This window comes from Argopecten irradians, chromosome 1, assembly GCF_041381155.1.
Source record: "Argopecten irradians isolate NY chromosome 1, Ai_NY, whole genome shotgun sequence".
NCBI lineage: Eukaryota > Metazoa > Mollusca > Bivalvia > Pectinida > Pectinidae > Argopecten > Argopecten irradians.
In genome coordinates, this window is record NC_091134.1 from 60,469,571 (window position 1) to 60,494,399 (window position 24,829).

The 24,829-nt window shown below is 35.2% G+C and overlaps 24 non-coding genes across 24 annotated transcripts; 21 read left to right on the forward strand and 3 right to left on the reverse strand.

The window, feature by feature from the left end:
• Positions 1-7,411: 7,411 nt before the first annotated feature.
• Trnag-gcc (transfer RNA glycine (anticodon GCC)) lies at positions 7,412-7,482 on the reverse strand. Its single transcript has one exon. It is a non-coding gene; the product is annotated as a tRNA-Gly (tRNA).
• A 1,870-nt stretch (positions 7,483-9,352) lies between these two features.
• Trnag-gcc (transfer RNA glycine (anticodon GCC)) lies at positions 9,353-9,423 on the reverse strand. Its single transcript has one exon. It is a non-coding gene; the product is annotated as a tRNA-Gly (tRNA).
• Positions 9,424-9,638: 215 nt separating this feature from the next.
• Positions 9,639-9,709, reverse strand: Trnag-gcc (transfer RNA glycine (anticodon GCC)). Its single transcript has one exon. It is a non-coding gene; the product is annotated as a tRNA-Gly (tRNA).
• A 3,091-nt stretch (positions 9,710-12,800) lies between these two features.
• On the forward strand, positions 12,801-12,871 carry Trnag-gcc (transfer RNA glycine (anticodon GCC)). Its single transcript has one exon. It is a non-coding gene; the product is annotated as a tRNA-Gly (tRNA).
• Positions 12,872-13,665: 794 nt separating this feature from the next.
• Positions 13,666-13,736, forward strand: Trnag-gcc (transfer RNA glycine (anticodon GCC)). The gene has a single exon. It is a non-coding gene; the product is annotated as a tRNA-Gly (tRNA).
• A 215-nt stretch (positions 13,737-13,951) lies between these two features.
• On the forward strand, positions 13,952-14,022 carry Trnag-gcc (transfer RNA glycine (anticodon GCC)). The gene has a single exon. It is a non-coding gene; the product is annotated as a tRNA-Gly (tRNA).
• A 794-nt stretch (positions 14,023-14,816) lies between these two features.
• On the forward strand, positions 14,817-14,887 carry Trnag-gcc (transfer RNA glycine (anticodon GCC)). The gene has a single exon. It is a non-coding gene; the product is annotated as a tRNA-Gly (tRNA).
• Positions 14,888-15,109: 222 nt separating this feature from the next.
• On the forward strand, positions 15,110-15,180 carry Trnag-gcc (transfer RNA glycine (anticodon GCC)). Its single transcript has one exon. It is a non-coding gene; the product is annotated as a tRNA-Gly (tRNA).
• A 795-nt stretch (positions 15,181-15,975) lies between these two features.
• Trnag-gcc (transfer RNA glycine (anticodon GCC)) lies at positions 15,976-16,046 on the forward strand. Its single transcript has one exon. It is a non-coding gene; the product is annotated as a tRNA-Gly (tRNA).
• A 220-nt stretch (positions 16,047-16,266) lies between these two features.
• Trnag-gcc (transfer RNA glycine (anticodon GCC)) lies at positions 16,267-16,337 on the forward strand. Its single transcript has one exon. It is a non-coding gene; the product is annotated as a tRNA-Gly (tRNA).
• Positions 16,338-17,129: 792 nt separating this feature from the next.
• Positions 17,130-17,200, forward strand: Trnag-gcc (transfer RNA glycine (anticodon GCC)). Its single transcript has one exon. It is a non-coding gene; the product is annotated as a tRNA-Gly (tRNA).
• A 220-nt stretch (positions 17,201-17,420) lies between these two features.
• On the forward strand, positions 17,421-17,491 carry Trnag-gcc (transfer RNA glycine (anticodon GCC)). Its single transcript has one exon. It is a non-coding gene; the product is annotated as a tRNA-Gly (tRNA).
• A 796-nt stretch (positions 17,492-18,287) lies between these two features.
• On the forward strand, positions 18,288-18,358 carry Trnag-gcc (transfer RNA glycine (anticodon GCC)). The gene has a single exon. It is a non-coding gene; the product is annotated as a tRNA-Gly (tRNA).
• A 220-nt stretch (positions 18,359-18,578) lies between these two features.
• On the forward strand, positions 18,579-18,649 carry Trnag-gcc (transfer RNA glycine (anticodon GCC)). The gene has a single exon. It is a non-coding gene; the product is annotated as a tRNA-Gly (tRNA).
• A 793-nt stretch (positions 18,650-19,442) lies between these two features.
• Trnag-gcc (transfer RNA glycine (anticodon GCC)) lies at positions 19,443-19,513 on the forward strand. The gene has a single exon. It is a non-coding gene; the product is annotated as a tRNA-Gly (tRNA).
• A 220-nt stretch (positions 19,514-19,733) lies between these two features.
• Positions 19,734-19,804, forward strand: Trnag-gcc (transfer RNA glycine (anticodon GCC)). The gene has a single exon. It is a non-coding gene; the product is annotated as a tRNA-Gly (tRNA).
• Positions 19,805-20,599: 795 nt separating this feature from the next.
• Positions 20,600-20,670, forward strand: Trnag-gcc (transfer RNA glycine (anticodon GCC)). The gene has a single exon. It is a non-coding gene; the product is annotated as a tRNA-Gly (tRNA).
• A 220-nt stretch (positions 20,671-20,890) lies between these two features.
• Positions 20,891-20,961, forward strand: Trnag-gcc (transfer RNA glycine (anticodon GCC)). The gene has a single exon. It is a non-coding gene; the product is annotated as a tRNA-Gly (tRNA).
• Positions 20,962-21,755: 794 nt separating this feature from the next.
• Trnag-gcc (transfer RNA glycine (anticodon GCC)) lies at positions 21,756-21,826 on the forward strand. Its single transcript has one exon. It is a non-coding gene; the product is annotated as a tRNA-Gly (tRNA).
• Positions 21,827-22,046: 220 nt separating this feature from the next.
• Positions 22,047-22,117, forward strand: Trnag-gcc (transfer RNA glycine (anticodon GCC)). The gene has a single exon. It is a non-coding gene; the product is annotated as a tRNA-Gly (tRNA).
• Positions 22,118-22,909: 792 nt separating this feature from the next.
• On the forward strand, positions 22,910-22,980 carry Trnag-gcc (transfer RNA glycine (anticodon GCC)). Its single transcript has one exon. It is a non-coding gene; the product is annotated as a tRNA-Gly (tRNA).
• A 220-nt stretch (positions 22,981-23,200) lies between these two features.
• On the forward strand, positions 23,201-23,271 carry Trnag-gcc (transfer RNA glycine (anticodon GCC)). The gene has a single exon. It is a non-coding gene; the product is annotated as a tRNA-Gly (tRNA).
• Positions 23,272-24,066: 795 nt separating this feature from the next.
• Trnag-gcc (transfer RNA glycine (anticodon GCC)) lies at positions 24,067-24,137 on the forward strand. The gene has a single exon. It is a non-coding gene; the product is annotated as a tRNA-Gly (tRNA).
• A 215-nt stretch (positions 24,138-24,352) lies between these two features.
• On the forward strand, positions 24,353-24,423 carry Trnag-gcc (transfer RNA glycine (anticodon GCC)). Its single transcript has one exon. It is a non-coding gene; the product is annotated as a tRNA-Gly (tRNA).
• The last annotated feature ends 406 nt before the right edge of the window (positions 24,424-24,829 follow it).

Genomic DNA, 24,829 nt, shown 5'->3' on the forward strand with positions numbered 1-24,829 from the left:
AACCATAATTATTGCGGTGCAAGAAGTATTTCTACTGAAACCATTCCTTTTGTAGGAAGTTTTTCTCTCAGGATCACGTCTGATTTAGGGTAAAATGTTTGTAAAATACATTGATCAATTCCGATTAATACTTCTAGCTGCCGTTGATTTTTTCGGGCTTGTGTGTATCTTTGACATTTGACAATTAATTTCGCGAGCGAAGGCTACTCTTTTCAAAACTAAACGCGCAGACACATTCGTTTTCTCGCAGAGATGTTCCATGCATATGAATCTTGAGTGTTTTATATAAAAAGAAACAGGAGCGACCAATATACGGGCAATACAACTGATGAACTCGTTTGTTAATTTCCGATCGGATTTACAATCATATGTTATTAAAATGAATGTAAGAAAGTTCAATGCATGAACAATTTGATGTATAAATCATTGATATCCTGTTTTTTTTCTATTAATAAACAAAGGTGGGACCAAAATACCGCAATTAACTAACTGATGAAATTAGGTATGTTAACTCTTGTAATGGAATATAAATAATTTATAATTTCCTCCTCGCTCTCTCGATAAGTCAATTGCATGAACACAAATTTGCATGGGCAAACATTTGTTGGCGCATCTGAAGCGCCGCGGCAATCGAACACAGTCTCATCCGCGTGGCGCAGCGAGAATTCTACCACTTGTCACTCACCGATGCTTCGTATTGGACAAGTTCATTTCAGAAAATCTGGCGGACTTATGTACTGCTCCATGATAAAAAATATGGTCTATTGAGTCGACTTTCTTGCTAATATTTTAATGAAATACCTCGAGGGGAAAATGATCGTATATTTTCAAAGTGATTGAGGTATACAATTGAAAATATAAATTGTATAACATTGAACCAGCGAGGCGAGTTTTTCAATATCAAAAAGTAAATAACAGTACACATAATCAATTAAAAATATATATGTGCATCGGCCCGGGAATCGAACCACTGTAGGAGCCTCCCCGCGAGCAGGCGTAGAAGATGTACTACCTCACGGAACCACCGCTGTCTTCTTTATACACTTCATGCGTTAATTTTCATAACTCCCAGAATTAAAATTTTTCTTTCCTTGTTTTTGCGAATTTTAATGTTTGCGTAGCTGAATGAGTAAACAGGAATACTTATGTATAATTAAAGAGCATAAGATGGTATTGAATAACTACTCAGTGTTGAAAGGCTTTCTTATTTCTTTTTCCATTTACCTAAGGGGGTGGGGGGCGGGGGGGGGGGGGGGGGGGGGGGGGGGGGGGGGGGGGGGGGGGGGGGGGGGGGGAGGGGAGGCGGGGGGAGGGGGTGATATACACAATTTTCAATCGTGACTAACAGTTTTCTGCGTCTTACTACACCATATTTTGTTAACGTTTATTATATAGATACCAGTTTTTCTACCACTGAGTAATATGCAAGGAAACCCCCCAAAAAAAAAAAAAAAGCTAGGATCCATAACAAGTTCATGAGAATAGTGCCACCTATCGGGAACCAAATTAGTGTCTTAGCGCAAGAAGTATATGCTAACTGAACACCATTCCTTTTCTAGGAAGTTTTCTCAGCTCACTCTGCTCTTAGGTAAATTGTTTGTCAAAAATAACATTGAATCATTTCCTATTTCCGTTGGATTTTTTCAGGCCTTGTGTAATCTTTGACATTGCAATTATTTCGCGAAGGCTACCTTCTTCACAAACTAACGCAGACACATTCGTTTTCGGGAGATGTTCATCATATTGAATCCTTGTTTTATATTAAAAGCAAAAGGAGAATGACCAAAAAACGGCAATACACAACTGCTGAACCTTCGACGAGTTGGTTAATTCAGCAATAATTAAAATAAGTTATTAAAATAATAAGAAAGAAAGTCAATGGCAATGAACATTTGATGTTATCATCATTGAATCTTGATTTATATATTATAAAAACAAAGGAGACCCAAACAAACGGCAATTACAACTGATGAATTAGGATTGTTAATTTATGTATGATTATAATAAGATTATATTAAAAAGAAAAAAAGTCAATTGCATGAAACAATTTGCAAGGCAAAATCTTTGCGATCATCGGCCGGGAAATCGAGACCCGGAGCCTCCAAGCGTGGCAGCGAGAATTCTATCCACTGAACCACCGAGCTTCGTATCCTGTGGACAAGTCTCAAATTCCAGTAAATGAGGGCTAATTATGTGTAAATGCTCTCCATGATAAAGGGGATATGGTTAAGTGATGTTTGCATAATTATTTAATGATCAACCCGAGGTAAATGGAATGTATTTTCAAGATGATGAGTGTATAAAGTGAAAATTTAATAGTAATCTCATTGACAGGAGCGCCGATTTTATCAATATCAAAAATAAAATCTGGGATATATCATAAATTAATAAATAAATGTGCTTCAATTGTGCATCTTCGAGCCGGAATCCGAACCAGCGTTGCCTCCCGCGTGGCAGGCGAAGAAATTCTACAGGCCAACTTAGAAACCACCGATGCTTCTTATACACCCTTAATATCATGTTATTCACATCACTCACATGATTTAAAAATGTTTTTCTGAGTTTTCTGTGGATTTTAAATGTTTGCGAAGCATAGTGAGTCAAAAACAGATACTTATGTATATAGTTAGATAAATTGTATTGAATAACTATACGCAGTGTACAGTTAATATTTTCTCTTTCTATTCCATTTTACCTATGAATAAAACTTCATTTTCAACGTGATTTACAGTTTTGTTTCTGCGTACAACAGTTATTTGGTTTAACGGTTTTTTCAGAAGGATACCAGTTTTCAACCACTATACATAAGCAAACAAAGGCTAGGAATCCATACGAAGTTCTGAATAGGCCTACCGGGAACCATATATGCGATGCTAAAGAATGTATTACTATTCTACTGAACCATTTATCCTTTTTTCTAGGAAGTTATTCTCTCGGCATCACTCGGTGCTTTAGGTAAGGGGGGGGGGGGGGGGGGGGGGGGGGGGGGGGGCAATGTTTGTTAAACACATTGCGATCAATTCCTATCTTTCCCGTTGACTTTTTTCGGGCTTGTGTATCTTTTGACATTGCAATTATTTCGCGAAGGGGCTACTCTTTCAAAAACTAAGCGCAGGACACATTCGTTTTCGGAGATGTTCATCATCGAATCTTGTTTTTATATTAAAAAGAAAGGAAGAACCAAAAACGGCAATACAACTGCTGAACTAGGTTGTTAATTCAGATAATTAAAATAAGTTATTAAATAAGAAGAAAGTCAATGCATGCATGAACAATTTGATGTTCATCATTGAATCTTGTTTTATATTAAAAACAAAAGGAGGACCAAAAACCGGCAATACAATGATGAACTTAGGTTGTTAATTTAGAATGATTATAATAAGTTATTAAAAAAAGAAGAAAGTCAATGGCATGAACAATTTGCCATGGCCAAATTTTGCATAGGCCGGAATCGAAACCCGGGCGCCTCCCGCGTGGCAGGCGAGAATTCTACCACTGAACCACTGCCGATGCTTCGTATTGGACAAGTTCAATTTCAGAAAATATGAATGGCTAATTATGTATGCTCCATGATAAAGGATATGAGTAGTAGTGATGTTGCTAATATTTAATGATACCGAGGGGAAAATGATGTATTTTCAAGTGATGAGTATAAAGTGAAAATTAATGTAATCATTGACAGGAGGCGATTTTATCAATATCAAAATAAAATCAGTATATCAAATTAATAAAATAAAATGTGCATTCGTGAGGCCGGGAATCGAACCCGGGCCTTCCCGCGTGGCAAGGCGAGAATTCTACGCCACTGAACCACCGATGCTTCTTATTACACTCATGTTATTCAACTCACTGATTAAAATTTTTTCTGTTTTTGATTTTTTAATGTTTGCGTGCATATGGTAAACAGATCGCTTATGTATAAGTTAGATAAATGTATTGAATAACTACGCAGTGTAGCTTTTTTCTTTTCCATTTACCCTATGATAAACACATTTCAAAACGTGATTTTACAGTTTTGTTCTGACAACATATTTGTTAACGTTTTTTTTTAGAAGATACCAGTTTCAACCACTATTAAAGCAAACACAAGCTAGGATCCATACGAAGTTCTGAGATAGGCCTCGGAACCATATATGCGGTGCAAGAAGTATTCTACTGAACCATTCCTTTTCTAGGAAGTTTTCTCGGCTCACTCTGCTTTAGGTAAATGTTTGTAAAATACATTGATCAATTCCTATTTCCCGTTGATTTTTTTCGGGCTTGTGTATCTTTGACATTGCAATTATTTTCGCGAAGGCTACCTTTCAAACTAACGCAGACACATTCGTTTTCGGAGATGTTCATCATTGAATCTTGTTTTATATTAAAAAGAAATGAGGACCAAAAACGGGCAATACAACTGCTGAACCAGGTTGTTAATTCAGATAATTAAAATAAGTTATTAAATAAGAAGAAAAGTCAATGCATGAACAATTTGATGTTCATCATTGAAATCTTGTTTTATATTAAAAACAAAAGGAGGACCAAAAACGGCAATACAACTGATGAACTAGGTTGTTAATTTAGATGATTATAATAAGTTATTAAAAAAGAAGAAAGTCAATGATCAATGAAACAAATTTGCATGGCAAAATTTTGCATCGGCCGGGAATCGAACCCGGGCCTTCCGCGTGGGCAGGCGAGAATTCATAGCCACTGAACCACACGATGCTTCGTATTGGACAAGTTCAATTTCGAGAAAATGGCTAATTATGTATGCTCCATGATAAAGGATATGGTTAGTGATGTTGCGGGGATAATATTTAATGATATCACCGAGGAGGGAAAATGATGTATTTTCAAGTGATGAGGTATAAAGTGAAAAATTAATGTAATCATTGACAGGAGAGGCGATTTTTATCAATATCAAAAATATAAAATCAGTATATCAATTAATAAAATAAAATGTGCATCGGCGGGAATCGAACCGGGCCTCCCGCCCGTGGCAGGCGAAGAATTCTACCACTGAACCCAACGATGCTTCTTATCACACTCATGTTATATCAATCTCACTGATTAATGTAATAATTTTTTTCTGTTTTTATGATTTTAATGTTTGCGTGCATATGAGTTATAACAGATGCTTATGAATAAGTTAGTTAAATTGTATTGAATTAACTACGCTCAGTGTAGCATTTTTTTCTTTGTCCATTTACCTTTGATAAAACACATTTCTACGTGATTTTCAGTTTTGTTCTGACAACAATTTTTGTTAACGTTTTGTCAGATGATCCCAGTTTCAAACCACTATAAAGCAAACAAAGATAGGAATCCATACCGAAGTTCAGGGAGATAGGCCTCGTGGAACCCAAATATGCGGTGCAAGAAAGTATTCTACTGAACCATTCTTTTCTAGGAAGGTTTTCTCGGACTCACTCTGCTTTAGGTAACTGTTTGTAAAATACATTGATCAATTCCTATTTCCCGTTGAGATTTTTTCGGGCTTGTGGAATCTGTGACATTGCAATTATTTCGCGAAGGATACCTTTCTAACTAACGCAGGACACATTTCGTGTTTGGTGAATGTTACATCATTGAATCTTGTTTTTATATTAAAAAGAAAGGAGGGACCAAAAACGGCAATACCAAATGCCCTGAACCAGGTTGTTAATTCAGAATAATTAAAAATAAGTTATTAATAAGAAGAAAGTCAATGCATGAACACATTTGATGTTCATCAATTGAATCTTTTTTTATATTTAAAAACAAAGGAGGACCAAAAACCGGCAATACATATGATGAACTAGGTTGTTAATTTAGATGATTATAATAAGTTTCTTTAAAAATGAAGAAAGTTCAATGCGATGAACAATTTGCATGGCAAAATTTTGCATCGGTCCGGGAATCGAACCCGGGCCTCCCGCGTGGCAGGCGAGTAATTTCTACCACTGAACCACCGTTGCTTCGTATTGGGACAAGTTCAATTTCAGGCAAATGGCTAATTATGTATTGCTCCATGATAAAGGGATATGGTTAGTTGATTGTTGCTAATATTTAATGATACCCGAGGGGAAAAATGATGTATTTTCTCAAGTGCATGAAGGTAATAAAGCGTGAAAATTAATGTTAATCATTGACTAGGAGGCGATTTTACTCAATTATCAAAAATAAAATCAGTATATCAATTCAAATAAAAGGCTACAATGTGCATTCACGGCCGGGAATCGAACCCGGGCTCCCGCGTGGCAGCGCGAGAATTCTACCTCCTGAACCACCGTTGCTTCTTATACACTCATGTTATTCAAACTCACTGGATTAAACATTTTTTCTGTTTTTTTTTTATAATGTTTGCGAGCATATGGTAAATCATTATACTTATGTATAAGTTAGATAAATGTATTGAATAACTACGCAGTTGTAGCTTTTTTTCTTTTCAAATTTACCTATGATAAACACATTTTCAACGTGATTTTCAGTGTTTGTTTGACAACAATATTTTGTAAAAACGTTATTAGAAGATACCAGTTTCAAACCACTATAGAGCAAACAAAGCTAGGATCCATACGAGTTCTGGGATTGGGCATCGGAACTCATATATGCGGATGCAAGAAGTATTCTTCTGAACCACTCCTTTTCTAGGAAGTTTTCTCGGCTCACTTTGCGTTAGGTAAATGTTTGTTAAAACACATTGAATCTAATTCCTATTTCCCGTTTGATTTTTTCGGGCTTGTGTATTCTTTGACATTGCAATTATTTCGCGAAGGGATACCTTTCAAACTAACGCACGACAACCATTCGTTTTCGGTAGATGTTCACCCTTCATTGTAATCTTGTTTTTCATATTAAAAAGAAAGGAGGACCAAAATAAACGGCAATAACAACTTGCCTGAACTAGGTTGTTAATTCAGGATATATTAAAAATAAAGTTATTAAATAAGAAGAAAGTCAATGCTCATGAACAATTTGATGTTCATCATTGAAATCTTGTTTTATATTTATAAAACAAAGGAGGACACAAAAATACGGCAATACAAGATGATGAACTAGGTTGTTTAATTTTAGATGATTATAATAAGTTATTTAAAATAGAAGCAAGTCAACTGCATGAACAATTTTGCATGGCAAATTTTGTTCATCGGGCCGGGAATCGAACCGGGCACCTCCCGCGTGGCAGGCGAGTATTCTACCACTGAACCACCGATGCTTCGTATTGGACAAGTTCAATTTCAGAAATAATGGCTAATTTTTGTATGCTCCATGATTAAAGGATATGGTTAGTGATGTTGCTATATTTAATGATTACCCGAGGGGTAAAATGATGTATTTTAAAGTGATGAGGTATAAGTGAAAATTAATGTAATCTATTGACAGGAGGCGATTTTTTCGATATCAAAATAAAATCAGTGTATCAATTCAATAAAAGCATAAAATGTGCATCGGCCGGGAATCGAACCCGGGCCTCCCGCGTGGCAGGCGAGAATTCTACCACTGAACCACCGATGCTTCTTATACACTCATGTTATTCAACTCACTGATTAAAATTTTTTCTGTTTTTGATTTTAATGTTTGCGTGCATATGGTAAACAGATACTTATGTATAAGTTAGATAAATGTATTGAATAACTACGCAGTGTAGCTTTTTTCTTTTCCATTTACCTATGATAAACACATTTCAACGTGATTTACAGTTTTGTTCTGACAACATATTTTGTTAACGTTTTTTAGAAGATACCAGTTTCAACCACTATAAAGCAAACAAAGCTAGGATCCATACGAAGTTCTGAGATAGGCCTCGGAACCATATATGCGGTGCAAGAAGTATTCTACTGAACCATTCCTTTTCTAGGAAGTTTCTCGCTCACTCTGCTTTAGGTAAATGTTTGTAAAAACACATTGATCAATTCCGATTTCCGTTGATTTTTTCGGGCTTGTGTATCATTTGACATGTGCAATTATTTGCGAAGGCTACCTTTCGAACTAACGCAGACACATTCGTTTCGGAGATGTTCCATCATTTGAATCTTGTTTAATATTGTAAAAAGAAAGGAGGGACCATAAACGGGAATACACTGCTGAAACTAGGTTGTTAATTCAGATAATTAAAATAAAGTTATTAAAATAAGAAGAAAGTCAATCCTTGAACAATTTGGATGTTCATCATTGAATTTGGTTTTATATTTAAAAACATAAGGAGGACAAAAGGCAATACAACTGATGAAACTAGGTTGTTAATTTAGAATGATTATTATAAGTTATTAAAAAAGAAGAAAGTCAATGCATGAACATTTTGGCATGGCAAAATTTTGAAATCGGCGGGAATCGAACAAGGGCCTCCCGCGTGGCAGGCGAGAATTCTACCACTGAAACCACGATGCTTCGTATTTGGACAAGTAAATTTCAGAAGAAATGGTAATAATTATGTATGCTCCTATGATAAAAGACTATGGTTAGTTGGATGTTGCTAAATATTTAATGATACCCGAGGAGGGAAAAATGATTTAATTTTCAAGTGATGTGTAGTTAATTGAAAAAATTTAATGTAATTCATTGACAGGAGGCGATTTTTACACTCATCAAAAATTACACATCAGTACTATCAATTAATAAAATGTTGCCTCGGCCCGGGAATCGGAACCACGGGCCTCCCCGCGTGGCAGGCGAGGAATTATAACACTGAACCACCGATTGCTTACTTTACATACAATCATGTTATATCAAGTCACTGATTAATAATTTTTCTGTTTTTGATATAATGTTTGCGAGCATATGGTAAACAGATACTTATGTATAAGTTAGATAAATGTATTGAATAACTACGCAGTGTAGCTTTTTTCTTTTCCATTTACCTATGTTAATATTAACACATTTCAACGTGATTTACAGTTTTGTTCTGACAACATATTTTGTTAGTTTTTTCAGGAAATATATAATATTTAGGTTTAAATGTTTGTTAAATTACACATTGATCAATTCCTATTTCCCGTTGATTTTTTCGGGCTTTGTGTATCTTTGACATTGCAATTATTTCTCGCGAAGGCTACCTTTCGAAACTTTCAATAACGCAGACACATTCGTTTTCGGAGATGTTCATCATTGAATCTTGTTTTATATTAAAAAGAAAGGAGGACCAAAAACGGCAATACAACTGCTGAACCAGGTTGTTAATTCAGATAATTAAAATAAGTTATTAAATAAGAAGAAAGTCAATGCATGAACAATTTGATGTTCATCATTGAATCTTGTTTTATATTAAAAACAAAGGAGGACCAAAAACGGCAATACAACTGATGAACTAGGTTGTTAATTTAGATGATTATAATAAGTTATTAAAAAGAAAAAAGTCAATGCATGAACAATTTGCATGGCAAAATTTTGCATCGGCCGGGAATCGAACCCGGGCCTCCCGCGTGGCAGGCGAGAATTCTACCACTGAACCACCGATGCTTCGTATTGGACAAGTTCAATTTCAGAAAATGGCTAATTATGTATGCTCCATGATAAAGGATATGGTTAGTGATGTTGCTAATATTTAATGATACCCGAGGGGAAAATGATGTATTTTCAAGTGATGAGGTATAAAGTGAAAATTAATGTAATCATTGACAGGAGGCGATTTTATCAATATCAAAAATAAAATCAGTATATCAATTAATAAAATGTGCATCGGCCGGGAATCGAACCCGGGCCTCCCGCGTGGCAGGCGAGAATTCTACCACTGAACCACCGATGCTTCTTATACACTCATGTTATTCAACTCACTGATTAAAATTTTTTCTGTTTTTGATTTTAATGTTTGCGTGCATATGGTAAACAGATACTTATGTATAAGTTAGATAAATGTATTGAATAACTACGCAGTGTAGCTTTTTTCTTTTCCATTTACCTATGATAAACACATTTCAACGTGATTTACAGTTTTGTTCTGACAACATATTTTGTTAACGTTTTTTAGAAGATACCAGTTTCAACCACTAAAGAAACGTTTAACAAATTTGCTAGGATCCATACGAACAAAACTGTAAATCACGTGAAATGTGTTTATCATAGGTAAATGGAAAAGAAAAAAAGCTACACTGCGTAGTTATTCAATACATTTATCTAACTTATACATATTAGTATCTGTTTTACCATATGCTCGCAAACATTAAAATCAAAAACAGAAAAATGTTTTAATCCAGTGAGTTGAATAACATGAGTGGTATAAGAAGCATCGGTGGTTCAGTGGTAGAATTCTCGCCTGCCAAACGCGGGAGGCCCGGGTTCGATTCCCGGCCGATGCACATTTTATTTTATTAATTGATATACTGATTTTTATTTTTGATATTGATAAAATCGCCTCCTGTCAATGATTACATTAATTTTCACTTTATACCTCATCACTTGAAAATACATTCATTTTCCCCTCGGGTATCATTAAATATTTTTAGCAACATCACTAACCATATCCTTTATCATGGAGCATATACATAATTAGCCATTTTCTGAATTGAACTTGTCCAATACGAAGCATCGGTGGTTCAGTGGTAGAATTCTCGCCTGCCACGCAGGGGAGGCCGGGTTCGATTCCCGGCCGATGCAAAATTTTTGCCATGCAAATTGTTCATGCATTGACTTTCTTCTTTTTTAATAACTTATTATAATCATCTAAATTAACAACTAGTTCATCAGTTGTATTGCCGTTTTTGGTACTCCTTTCTTTTTAATATAAAACAAGATTCAATGATGAACATCAAATTGTTCATGCATTGACTTTCTTCTTATTTAATAACTTATTTTAATTATCTAAATTAACAACCTAGTTCAGCAGTTGTATTGCCGTTTTTGGTCCTCCTTTCTTTTTAATATAAAACAAGATTCAATGATGAACATCTCCGAAAACGAATGTGTCTGCGTTAGTTTGAAAGGTAGCCTTCGCGAAATAATTGCAATGTCAAAGATACACAAGCCCGAAAAAATCAACGGGAAATAGGAATTGATCAATGTGTTTTACAAACATTTACCTAAAGCAAAGTGAGCCGAGAAAACTTCCTAGAAAAGGAGTGGTTCAGTAGAATACTTCTTGCACCGCATATATGGTTCCGAGGCCTATCCCAGAACTTCGTATGGATCCTAGCTTTGTTTGCTTTATAGTGGTTGAAACTGGTATCTTCTAAATAACGTTAACAAAATATGTTGTCAGAACAAAACTTGTAAATCACGTTGAAATGTGTTTATCATAGGTAAATGGAAAAGAAAAAAGCTACACTGCGTAGTTATTCAATACATTTATCTAACTTATACATAAGTATATGTTTACCATATGCTCGCAAACATTAAAATCAAAAACAGAAAAATGTTTTATGAGTGAGTTGAATAACATGAGTGTATAAGAAGCATCGGTGGTTCAGTGGTAGAATTCTCGCCTGCCACGCGGGAGGCCCGGGTTCGATTCCCGGCCGATGCACATTGTAGCTTTTATTGATTGATATACTGATTTTATTTTTGATATTGATAAAATCGCCTCCTGTCAATGATTACATTAATTTTCACTTTATACCTCATCACTTGAAAATACATCATTTTCCCCTCGGGTATCATTAAATATTAGCAACATCACTAACCATATCCTTTATCATGGAGCATACATAATTAGCCATTTTCTGAAATTGAACTTGTCCAATACGAAGCATCGGTGGTTCAGTGGTAGAATTCTCGCCTGCCACGCGGGAGGCCCGGGTTCGATTCCCGGCCGATGCAAAATTTTGCCATGCAAATTGTTCATGCATTGACTTTCTTCTTTTTTAATAACTTATTATAATCATCTAAATTAACAACCTAGTTCATCAGTTGTATTGCCGTGTTTGGTCCTCCTTTGTTTTTAATATAAAACAAGATTCAATGATGAACATCAAATTGTTCATGCATTGACTTTCTTCTTATTTAATAACTTATTTTAATTATCTGAATTAACAACCTAGTTCAGCAGTTGTATTGCCGTTTTTGGTCCTCCTTTCTTTTTAATATAAAACAAGATTCAATGATGAACATCTCCGAAAACGAATGTGTCTGCGTTAGTTCGAAAGGTAGCCTTCGCGAAATAATTGCAATGTCAATGATACACAAGCCCGAAAAAATCAACGGGAAATAGGAATTGATCAATGTGTTTTACAAACATTTACCTAAAGCAAAGTGAGCCGAGAAAACTTCCTAGAAAAGGAGTGGTTCAGTAGAATACTTCTTGCACCGCATATATGGTTCCGAGGCCTATCTCAGAACTTCGTATGGATCCTAGCTTTGTTTGCTTTATAGTGGTTGAAACTGGTATCTTCTGAAAAAACGTTAACAAAATATGTTGTCAGAACAAAACTGTAAATCACGTTGAAATGTGTTTATCATAGGTAAATGGAAAAGAAAAAAGCTACACTGCGTAGTTATTCAATACATTTATCTAACTTATACATAAGTATCTGTTTACCATATGCTCGCAAACATTAAAATCAAAAACAGAAAAATGTTTAATCAGTGAGTTGAATAACATGAGTGTATAAGAAGCATCGGTGGTTCAGTGGTAGAATTCTCGCCTGCCACGCGGGAGGCCCGGGTTCGATTCCCGGCCGATGCACATTTTATTTTATTAATTGATATACTGATTTTATTTTTGATATTGATAAAATCGCCTCCTGTCAATGATTACATTAATTTTCACTTTATACCTCATCACTTGAAAATACATCATTTTCCCCTCGGGTATCATTAAATATTAGCAACATCACTAACCATATCCTTTATCATGGAGCATACATAATTAGCCATTTTCTGAAATTGAACTTGTCCAATACGAAGCATCGGTGGTTCAGTGGTAGAATTCTCGCCTGCCACGCGGGAGGCCCGGGTTCGATTCCCGGCCGATGCAAAAATTTTGCCATGCAAATTGTTCATGCATTGACTTTCTTCTTTTTTAATAACTTATTATAATCATCTAAATTAACAACCTAGTTCATCAGTTGTATTGCCGTTTTTGGTCCTCCTTTGTTTTTAATATAAAACAAGATTCAATGATGAACATCAAATTGTTCATGCATTGACTTTCTTCTTATTTAATAACTTATTTTAATTATCTGAATTAACAACCTAGTTCAGCAGTTGTATTGCCGTTTTTGGTCCTCCTTTCTTTTTAATATAAAACAAGATTCAATGATGAACATCTCCGAAAACGAATGTGTCTGCGTTAGTTTGAAAGGTAGCCTTCGCGAAATAATTGCAATGTCAAAGATACACAAGCCCGAAAAAATCAACGGGAAATAGGAATTGATCAATGTGTTTTACAAACATTTACCTAAAGCAAAGTGAGCCGAGAAAACTTCCTAGAAAAGGAGTGGTTCAGTAGAATACTTCTTGCACCGCATATATGGTTCCGAGGCCTATCCCAGAACTTCGTATGGATCCTAGCTTTGTTTGCTCTATAGTGGTTGAAACTGGTATCTTCTAAATAACGTTAACAAAATATGTTGTCAGAACAAAACTGTAAATCACGTTGAAATGTGTTTATCATAGGTAAATGGAAAAGAAAAAAGCTACACTGCGTAGTTATTCAATACATTTATCTAACTTATACATAAGTATATGTTTACCATATGCTCGCAAACATTAAAATCAAAAACAGAAAAATGTTTTATGAGTGAGTTGAATAACATGAGTGTATAAGAAGCATCGGTGGTTCAGTGGTAGAATTCTCGCCTGCCACGCGGGAGGCCCGGGTTCGATTCCCGGCCGATGCACATTTTTGCCATTGATACACTGATTTTATTTTTGATATCGATAAAATCGCCTCCTGTCAATGATTACATTAATTTTCACTTTATACCTCATCACTTGAAAATACATCATTTTCCCCTCGGGTATCATTAAATATTAGCAACATCACTAACCATATCCTTTATCATGGAGCATACATAATTAGCCATTTTCTGAAATTGAACTTGTCCAATACGAAGCATCGGTGGTTCAGTGGTAGAATTCTCGCCTGCCACGCGGGAGGCCCGGGTTCGATTCCCGGCCGATGCAAAATTTTGCCATGCAAATTGTTCAATGCATTGACTTTCTTCTTTTTAATAACTTATTATAATCATCTAAATTAACAACCTAGTTCATCAGTTGTATTGCCGTTTTTGGTCCTCCTTTGTTTTTAATATAAAACAAGATTCAATGATGAACATCAAATTGTTCATGCATTGACTTTCTTCTTATTTAATAACTTATTTTAATTATCTGAATTAACAACCTAGTTCAGCAGTTGTATTGCCGTTTTTGGTCCTCCTTTCTTTTTAATATAAAACAAGATTCAATGATGAACATCTCCGAAAACGAATGTGTCTGCGTTAGTTTGAAAGGTAGCCTTCGCGAAATAATTGCAATGTCAAAGATACACAAGCCCGAAAAAAATCAACGGGAAATAGGAATTGATCAATGTGTTTTACAAACATTTACCTAAAGCAAAGTGAGCCGAGAAAACTTCCTAGAAAAGGAGTGGTTCAGTAGAATACTTCTTGCACCGCATATATGGTTCCGAGGCCTATCCCAGAACTTCGTATGGATCCTAGCTTTGTTTGCTTTATAGTGGTTGAAACTGGTATCTTCTAAATAACGTTAACAAAATATGTTGTCAGAACAAAACTGTAAATCACGTTGAAATGTGTTTATCATAGGTAAATGGAAAAGAAAAAAGCTACACTGCGTAGTTATTCAATACATTTATCTAACTTATACATAAGTATATGTTTACCATATGCTCGCAAACATTAAAATCAAAAACAGAAAAATGTTTAATCAGTGAGTTGAATAACATGAGTGTATAAGAAGCATCGGTGGTTCAGTGGTAGAATTCTCGCCTGCCACGCGGGAGGCCCGGGTTCGATTCCCGGCCGATGCACATTGTAGCTTTTATTGATTGATACACTGATTTTATTTTTGATATCGATAAAATCGCCTCCTGTCAATGATTACATTAATTTTCACTTTATACCTCATCACTTGAAAATACATCATTTTCCCCTCGGGTATCATTAAATATTAGCAACATCACTAACCATATCCTTTATCATGGAGCATACATAATTAGCCATTTTCTGAAATTGAACTTGTCCAATACGAAGCATCGGTGGTTCAGTGGTAGAATTCTCGCCTGCCACGCGGGAGGCCCGGGTTCGATTCCCGGCCGATGCAAAATTTTGCCATGCAAATTGTTCATGCATTGACTTTCTTCTTTTTTAATATCTTATTATAATCATCTAAATTAACAACCTAGTTCATCAGTTGTATTGCCGTTTTTGGTACTCCTTTGTTTTTAATATAAAACAAGATTCAATGATGAACATCAAATTGTTCATGCATTGACTTTCTTCTTATTTAATAACTTATTTTAATTATCTGAATTAACAACCTAGTTCAGCAGTTGTATTGCCGTTTTTGGTCCTCCTTTCTTTTTAATATAAAACAAGATTCAATGATGAACATCTCCGAAAACGAATGTGTCTGCGTTAGTTTGAAAGGTAGCCTTCGCGAAATAATTGCAATGTCAAAGATACACAAGCCCGAAAAAATCAACGGGAAATAGGAATTGATCAATGTGTTTTACAAACATTTACCTAAAGCAGAGTGAGCCGAGAAAAACTTCCTAGAAAAGGAGTGGTTCAGTAGAATACTTCTTGCACCGCATATATGGTTCCGAGGCCTATCTCAGAACTTCGTATGGATCCTAGCTTTGTTTGCTTTATAGTGGTTGAAACTGGTATCTTCTAAAAAACGTTAACAAAATATGTTGTCAGAACAAAACTGTAAATCACGTTGAAATGTGTTTATCATAGGTAAATGGAAAAGAAAAAAGCTACACTGCGTAGTTATTCAATACATTTATCTAACTTATACATAAGTATCTGTTTACCATATGCTCGCAAACATTAAAATCAAAAACAGAAAAAATGTTTAATCAGTGAGTTGAATAACATGAGTGTATAAGAAGCATCGGTGGTTCAGTGGTAGAATTCTCGCCTGCCACGCGGGAGGCCCGGGTTCGATTCCCGGCCGATGCACATTTTATTTTATTAATTGATATACTGATTTTATTTTTGATATTGATAAAATCGCCTCCTGTCAATGATTACATTAATTTTCACTTTATACCTCATCACTTGAAAATACATCATTTTCCCCTCGGGTATCATTAAATATTAGCAACATCACTAACCATATCCTTTATCATGGAGCATACATAATTAGCCATTTTCTGAAATTGAACTTGTCCAATACGAAGCATCGGTGGTTCAGTGGTAGAATTCTCGCCTGCCACGCGGGAGGCCCGGGTTCGATTCCCGGCCGATGCAAAATTTTGCCATGCAAATTGTTCATGCATTGACTTTCTTCTTTTTTAATAACTTATTATAATCATCTAAATTAACAACCTAGTTCATCAGTTGTATTGCCGTTTTTGGTCCTCCTTTGTTTTTAATATAAAACAAGATTCAATGATGAACATCAAATTGTTCATGCATTGACTTTCTTCTTATTTAATAACTTATTTTAATTATCTGAATTAACAACCTAGTTCAGCAGTTGTATTGCCGTTTTTGGTCCTCCTTTCTTTTTAATATAAAACAAGATTCAATGATGAACATCTCCGAAAACGAATGTGTCTGCGTTAGTTTGAAAGGTAGCCTTCGCGAAATAATTGCAATGTCAAAGATACACAAGCCCGAAAAAATCAACGGGAAATAGGAATTGATCAATGTTTTTACAAACATTTACCTAAAGCAGAGTGAGCCGAGAAAACTTCCTAGAAAAAGGAATGGTTCAGTAGAATACTTCTTGCACCGCATATATGGTTCCGAGGCCTATCCCAGAACTTCGTATGGATCCTAGCTTTGTTTGCTTTATAGTGGTTGAAACTGGTATCTTCTAAAAACGTTAACAAAATATGTTGTCAGAACAAAACTGTAAATCACGTTGAAATGTGTTTATCATAGGTAAATGGAAAAGAAAAAAGCTACACTGCGTAGTTATTCAATACATTTATCTAACTTATACATAAGTATCTGTTTACCATATGCTCGCAAACATTAAAATCAAAAACAGAAAAAATGTTTATCAGTGAGTTGAATAACATGAGTGTATAAGAAGCATCGGTGGTTCAGTGGTAGAATTCTCGCCTGCCACGCGGGAGGCCCGGGTTCGATTCCCGGCCGATGCACATTTTATTTTATTAATTGATATACTGATTTTATTTTTGATATTGATAAAATCGCCTCCTGTCAATGATTACATTAATTTTCACTTTATACCTCATCACTTGAAAATACATCATTTTCCCCTCGGGTATCATTAAATATTAGCAACATCACTAACCATATCCTTTATCATGGAGCATACATAATTAGCCATTTTCTGAAATTGAACTTGTCCAATACGAAGCATCGGTGGTTCAGTGGTAGAATTCTCGCCTGCCACGCGGGAGGCCCGGGTTCGATTCCCGGCCGATGCAAAATTTTGCCATGCAAATTGTTCATGCATTGACTTTCTTCTTTTTTAATAACTTATTATAATCATCTAAATTAACAACCTAGTTCATCAGTTGTATTGCCGTTTTTGGTCCTCCTTTGTTTTTTAATATAAAACAAGATTCAATGATGAACATCAAATTGTTCATGCATTGACTTTCTTCTTATTTAATAACTTATTTTAATTATCTGAATTAACAACCTAGTTCAGCAGTTGTATTGCCGTTTTTGGTCCTCCTTTCTTTTTAATATAAAACAAGATTCAATGATGAACATCTCCGAAAACGAATGTGTCTGCGTTAGTTCGAAAGGTAGCCTTCGCGAAATAATTGCAATGTCAATGATACACAAGCCCGAAAAAATCAACGGGAAATAGGAATTGATCAATGTGTTTTTACAAAACATTTACCTAAAGCAAAGTGAGCCGAGAAAACTTCCTAGAAAAGGAGTGGTTCAGTAGAATACTTCTTGCACCGCATATATGGTTCCGAGGCCTATTCCAGAACTTCGTATGGATCCTAGCTTTGTTTGCTTTATAGTGGTTGAAACTGGTATCTTCTAAAAAACGTTAACAAAATATGTTGTCAGAACAAAACTGTAAATCACGTTGAAATGTGTTTATCATAGGTAAATGGAAAAGAAAAAAGCTACACTGCGTAGTTATTCAATACATTTATCTAACTTATACATAAGTATCTGTTTACCATATGCTCGCAAACATTAAAATCAAAAACAGAAAAATGTTTAATCAGTGAGTTGAATAACATGAGTGTATAAGAAGCATCGGTGGTTCAGTGGTAGAATTCTCGCCTGCCACGCGGGAGGCCCGGGTTCGATTCCCGGCCGATGCACATTTTATTTTATTAATTGATATACTGATTTTATTTTTGATATTGATAAAATCGCCTCCTGTCAATGATTACATTAATTTTCACTTTATACCTCATCACTTGAAAATACATCATTTTCCCCTCGGGTATCATTAAATATTAGCAACATCACTAACCATATCCTTTATCATGGAGCATACATAATTAGCCATTTTCTGAAATTGAACTTGTCCAATACGAAGCATCGGTGGTTCAGTGGTAGAATTCTCGCCTGCCACGCGGGAGGCCCGGGTTCGATTCCCGGCCGATGCAAAATTTTGCCATGCAAATTGTTCATGCATTGACTTTCTTCTTTTTTAATAACTTATTATAATCATCTAAATTAACAACCTAGTTCATCAGTTGTATTGCCGTTTTTGGTCCTCCTTTGTTTTTAATATAAAACAAGATTCAATGATGAACATCAAATTGTTCATGCATTGACTTTCTTCTTATTTAATAACTTATTTTAATTATCTGAATTAACAACCTGGTTCAGCAGTTGTATTGCCGTTTTTGGTCCTCCTTTCTTTTTAATATAAAACAAGATTCAATGATGAACATCTCCGAAAACGAATGTGTCTGCGTTAGTTCGAAAGGTAGCCTTCGCGAAATAATTGCAATGTCAATGATACACAAGCCCGAAAAAATCAACGGGAAATAGGAATTGATCAATGTGTTTTACAAACATTTACCTAAAGCAAAGTGAGCCGAGAAAACTTCCTAGAAAAGGAGTGGTTCAGTAGAATACTTCTTGCACCGCATATATGGTTCCGAGGCCTATCCCAGAACTTCGTATGGATCCTAGCTTTGTTTGCTTTATAGTGGTTGAAACTGGTATCTTCTAAATAACGTTAACAAAATATGTTGTCAGAACAAAACTGTAAATCACGTTGAAATGTGTTTATCATAGGTAAATGGAAAAGAAAAAAGCTACACTGCGTAGTTATTCAATACATTTATCTAACTTATACATAAGTATATGTTTACCATATGCTCGCAAACATTAAAATCAAAAACAGAAAAATGTTTAATCAGTGAGTTGAATAACATGAGTGTATAAGAAGCATCGGTGGTTCAGTGGTAGAATTCTCGCCTGCCACGCGGGAGGCCCGGGTTCGATTCCCGGCCGATGCACATTTTATTTTATTAATTGATATACTGATTTTATTTTTGATATTGATAAAATCGCCTCCTGTCAATGATTACATTAATTTTCACTTTATACCTCATCACTTGAAAATACATCATTTTCCCCTCGGGTATCATTAAATATTAGCAACATCACTAACCATATCCTTTATCATGGAGCATACATAATTAGCCATTTTCTGAAATTGAACTTGTCCAATACGAAGCATCGGTGGTTCAGTGGTAGAATTCTCGCCTGCCACGCGGGAGGCCCGGGTTCGATTCCCGGCCGATGCAAAATTTTGCCATGCAAATTGTTCATGCATTGACTTTCTTCTTTTTTAATATCTTATTATAATCATCTAAATTAACAACCTAGTTCATCAGTTGTATTGCCGTTTTTGGTACTCCTTTGTTTTTAATATAAAACAAGATTCAATGATGAACATCAAATTGTTCATGCATTGACTTTCTTCTTATTTAATAACTTATTTTAATTATCTGAATTAACAACCTGGTTCAGCAGTTGTATTGCCGTTTTTGGTCCTCCTTTCTTTTTAATATAAAACAAGATTCAATGATGAACATCTCCGAAAACGAATGTGTCTGCGTTAGTTTGAAAGGTAGCCTTCGCGAAATAATTGCAATGTCAAAGATACACAAGCCCGAAAAAATCAACGGGAAATAGGAATTGATCAATGTGTTTTACAAACATTTACCTAAAGCAGAGTGAGCCGAGAAAACTTCCTAGAAAAGGAATGGTTCAGTAGAATACTTCTTGCACCGCATATATGGTTCCGAGGCCTATCTCAGAACTTCGTATGGATCCTAGCTTTGTTTGCTTTTATAGTGGTTGAAACTGGTATCTTCTGAAAAAACGTTAACAAAATATGTTGTCAGAACAAAACTGTAAATCACGTTGAAATGTGTTTATCATAGGTAAATGGAAAAGAAAAAAGCTACACTGCGTAGTTATTCAATACATTTATCTAACTTATACATAAGCATCTGTTTACCATATGCTCGCAAACATTAAAATCAAAAACAGAAAAATGTTTAATCAGTGAGTTGAATAACATGAGTGTATAAGAAGCATCGGTGGTTCAGTGGTAGAATTCTCGCCTGCCACGCGGGAGGCCCGGGTTCGATTCCCGGCCGATGCACATTTTATTTTATTAATTGATATACTGATTTTATTTTTGATATTGATAAAATCGCCTCCTGTCAATGATTACATTAATTTTCACTTTATACCTCATCACTTGAAAATACATCATTTTCCCCTCGGGTATCATTAAATATTAGCAACATCACTAACCATATCCTTTATCATGGAGCATACATAATTAGCCATTTTCTGAAATTGAACTTGTCCAATACGAAGCATCGGTGGTTCAGTGGTAGAATTCTCGCCTGCCACGCGGGAGGCCCGGGTTCGATTCCCGGCCGATGCAAAATTTTGCCATGCAAATTGTTCATGCATTGACTTTCTTCTTTTTTAATAACTTATTATAATCATCTAAATTAACAACCTAGTTCATCAGTTGTATTGCCGTTTTTGGTCCTCCTTTGTTTTTAATATAAAACAAGATTCAATGATGAACATCAAATTGTTCATGCATTGACTTTCTTCTTATTTAATAACTTATTTTAATTATCTGAATTAACAACCTGGTTCAGCAGTTGTATTGCCGTTTTTGGTCCTCCTTTCTTTTTGATATAAAACAAGATTGAATGATGAACATCTCCGAAAACGAATGTGTCTGCGTTAGTTTGAAAGGTAGCCTTCGCGAAATAATTGCAATGTCAAAGATACACAAGCCCAAAAAAATCAACGGGAAATAGGAATTGATCAATGTATTTTACAAACATTTACCTAAAGCAGAGTGAGCCGAGAAAACTTCCTAGAAAAGGAATGGTTCAGTAGAATACTTCTTGCACCGCATATATGGTTCCGAGGCCTATCTCAGAACTTCGTATGGATCCTAGCTTTGTTTGCTTTATAGTGGTTGAAACTGGTATCTTCTGAAAAAACGTTAACAAAATATGTTGTCAGAACAAAACTGTAAATCACGTTGAAATGTGTTTATCATAGGTAAATGGAAAAGAAAAAAGCTACACTGCGTAGTTATTCAATACATTTATCTAACTTATACATAAGTATCTGTTTACCATATGCTCGCAAACATTAAAATCAAAAACAGAAAAATGTTTAATCAGTGAGTTGAATAACATGAGTGTATAAGAAGCATCGGTGGTTCAGTGGTAGAATTCTCGCCTGCCACGCGGGAGGCCCGGGTTCGATTCCCGGCCGATGCACATTTTATTTTATTAATTGATATACTGATTTTATTTTTGATATTGATAAAATCGCCTCCTGTCAATGATTACATTAATTTTCACTTTATACCTCATCACTTGAAAATACATCATTTTCCCCTCGGGTATCATTAAATATTAGCAACATCACTAACCATATCCTTTATCATGGAGCATACATAATTAGCCATTTTCTGAAATTGAACTTGTCCAATACGAAGCATCGGTGGTTCAGTGGTAGAATTCTCGCCTGCCACGCGGGAGGCCCGGGTTCGATTCCCGGCCGATGCAAAATTTTGCCATGCAAATTGTTCATGCATTGACTTTCTTCTTTTTTAATATCTTATTATAATCATCTAAATTAACAACCTAGTTCATCAGTTGTATTGCCGTTTTTGGTCTCCTTTTTTTTAATATAAAACAAGATTCAATGATGAACATCAAATTGTTCATGCATTGACTTTCTTCTTATTTAATAACTTATTTTAATTATCTGAATTAACAACCTAGTTCAGCAGTTGTATTGCCGTTTTTGGTCCTCCTTTCTTTTTAATATAAAACAAGATTCAATGATGAACATCTCCGAAAACGAATGTGTCTGCGTTAGTTTGAAAGGTAGCCTTCGCGAAATAATTGCAATGTCAAAGATACACAAGCCCGAAAAAATCAACGGGAAATAGGAATTGATCAATGTGTTTTACAAACATTTACCTAAAGCAGAGTGAGCCGAGAAAACTTCCTAGAAAAGGAATGGTTCAGTAGAATACTTCTTGCACCGCATATATGGTTCCGAGGCCTATCTCAGAACTTCGTATGGATCCTAGCTTTGTTTGCTTTATAGTGGTTGAAACTGGTATCTTCTGAAAAAACGTTAACAAAATATGTTGTCAGAACAAAACTGTAAATCACGTTGAAATGTGTTTATCATAGGTAAATGGAAAAGAAAAAAGCTACACTGCGTAGTTATTCAATACATTTATCTAACTTATACATAAGTATCTGTTTACCATATGCTCGCAAACATTAAAATCAAAAACAGAAAAATGTTTAATCAGTGAGTTGAATAACATGAGTGTATAAGAAGCATCGGTGGTTCAGTGGTAGAATTCTCGCCTGCCACGCGGGAGGCCCGGGTTCGATTCCCGGCCGATGCACATTTTATTTTATTAATTGATATACTGATTTTATTTTTGATATTGATAAAATCGCCTCCTGTCAATGATTACATTAATTTTCACTTTATACCTCATCACTTGAAAATACATCATTTTCCCCTCGGGTATCATTAAATATTAGCAACATCACTAACCATATCCTTTATCATGGAGCATACATAATTAGCCATTTTCTGAAATTGAACTTGTCCAATACGAAGCATCGGTGGTTCAGTGGTAGAATTCTCGCCTGCCACGCGGGAGGCCCGGGTTCGATTCCCGGCCGATGCAAAATTTTGCCATGCAAATTGTTCATGCATTGACTTTCTTCTTTTTTAATAACTTATTATAATCATCTAAATTAACAACCTAGTTCATCAGTTGTATTGCCGTTTTTGGTCCTCCTTTGTTTTTAATATAAAACAAGATTCAATGATGAACATCAAATTGTTCATGCATTGACTTTCTTCTTATTTAATAACTTATTTTAATTATCTGAATTAACAACCTGGTTCAGCAGTTGTATTGCCGTTTTTGGTCCTCCTTTCTTTTTAATATAAAACAAGATTCAATGATGAACATCTCCGAAAACGAATGTGTCTGCGTTAGTTTGAAAGGTAGCCTTCGCGAAATAATTGCAATGTCAAAGATACACAAGCCCGAAAAAATCAACGGGAAATAGGAATTGATCAATGTATTTTACAAACATTTACCTAAAGCAGAGTGAGCCGAGAAAACTTCCTAGAAAAGGAATGGTTCAGTAGAATACTTCTTGCACCGCATATATGGTTCCGAGGCCTATCTCAGAACTTCGTATGGATCCTAGCTTTGTTTGCTTTATAGTGGTTGAAACTGGTATCTTCTAAAAAAACGTTAACAAAATATGTTGTCAGAACAAAACTGTAAATCACGTTGAAATGTGTTTATCATAGGTAAATGGAAAAGAAAAAAAGCTACACTGCGTAGTTATTCAATACATTTATCTAACTTATACATAAGTATCTGTTTACCATATGCACGCAAACATTAAAATCAAAAACAGAAAAAATTTTAATCAGTGAGTTGAATAACATGAGTGTATAAGAAGCATCGGTGGTTCAGTGGTAGAATTCTCGCCTGCCACGCGGGAGGCCCGGGTTCGATTCCCGGCCGATGCACATTTTATTAATTGATATACTGATTTTATTTTTGATATTGATAAAATCGCCTCCTGTCAATGATTACATTAATTTTCACTTTATACCTCATCACTTGAAAATACATCATTTTCCCCTCGGGTATCATTAAATATTAGCAACATCACTAACCATATCCTTTATCATGGAGCATACATAATTAGCCATTTTCTGAAATTGAACTTGTCCAATACGAAGCATCGGTGGTTCAGTGGTAGAATTCTCGCCTGCCACGCGGGAGGCCCGGGTTCGATTCCCGGCCGATGCAAAATTTTGCCATGCAAATTGTTCATGCATTGACTTTTTTCTTTTTAATAACTTATTATAATCATCTAAATTAACAACCTAGTTCATCAGTTGTATTGCCGTTTTTGGTCCTCCTTTGTTTTTAATATAAAACAAGATTCAATGATGAACATCAAATTGTTCATGCATTGACTTTCTTCTTATTTAATAACTTATTTTAATTATCTGAATTAACAACCTAGTTCAGCAGTTGTATTGCCGTTTTTGGTCCTCCTTTCTTTTTAATATAAAACAAGATTCAATGATGAACATCTCCGAAAACGAATGTGTCTGCGTTAGTTTGAAAGGTAGCCTTCGCGAAATAATTGCAATGTCAAAGATACACAAGCCCGAAAAAATCAACGGGAAATAGGAATTGATCAATGTAT